At 66.3% G+C, this 418-nt stretch overlaps 1 protein-coding gene across 2 annotated transcripts in view; it reads right to left on the reverse strand.

The window, feature by feature from the left end:
• The window catches only part of Sycp3 (synaptonemal complex protein 3), a 16,145-nt gene that overhangs the window by 10,464 nt on the left and 5,263 nt on the right, over window positions 1–418 (reverse strand). The window contains exon 1 of one of the 2 annotated variants that reach the window (XM_005358204.3): window positions 247–353. The exons of the other annotated variant lie outside the window; for it this stretch is intronic. The gene's annotated coding sequence lies outside the window, so the exon portion shown is untranslated. Of the gene's footprint in view, window positions 1–246; window positions 354–418 lie in introns of those variants that run through there. 2 annotated transcript variants of the gene reach the window in all.

The raw sequence follows: 418 nt of genomic DNA on the forward strand, positions 1-418 counted from the left end.
CTCTCAGGCCGACAACCCCAGACCTCTCGGGCCCTCTCGCCTCCCTTGGTCTAAGGCCCCAGCCCCCACCCGCCGACCCGGGGTGGTCCAGTCTCAGGCCTGCCCGCCCCACCAGCCAGGGAGGTTTATCGCGTCAGTCTCGCCCAGCTTCTGCCTCCCTGGAGGAGGAAGGGCAGCCCGGGGCCTCCTCCCTCTTCCCGTAGCCCCGTCACCAGGCCTTCGGCTCCCTCGACGCCATCGCCTTACGTCAACAGCCCTAGCGAGAACTCGACACCTCCGCTGCCTCAACGCTTCTGAGGCAGCTTTGCCTTTGGGCGGGAAAAAATCCAGCGTGGCCTCGACCAAGCTTTCCGCTGATTGGCTGAAGCTATGGGCACGCCACGGTGACGCCTTAGCCCCGCCCCATAGGGTGAGCTCA

The sequence above is a fragment of the Microtus ochrogaster genome, chromosome 24 (assembly GCF_000317375.1).
Source record: "Microtus ochrogaster isolate Prairie Vole_2 chromosome 24, MicOch1.0, whole genome shotgun sequence".
NCBI lineage: Eukaryota > Metazoa > Chordata > Mammalia > Rodentia > Cricetidae > Microtus > Microtus ochrogaster.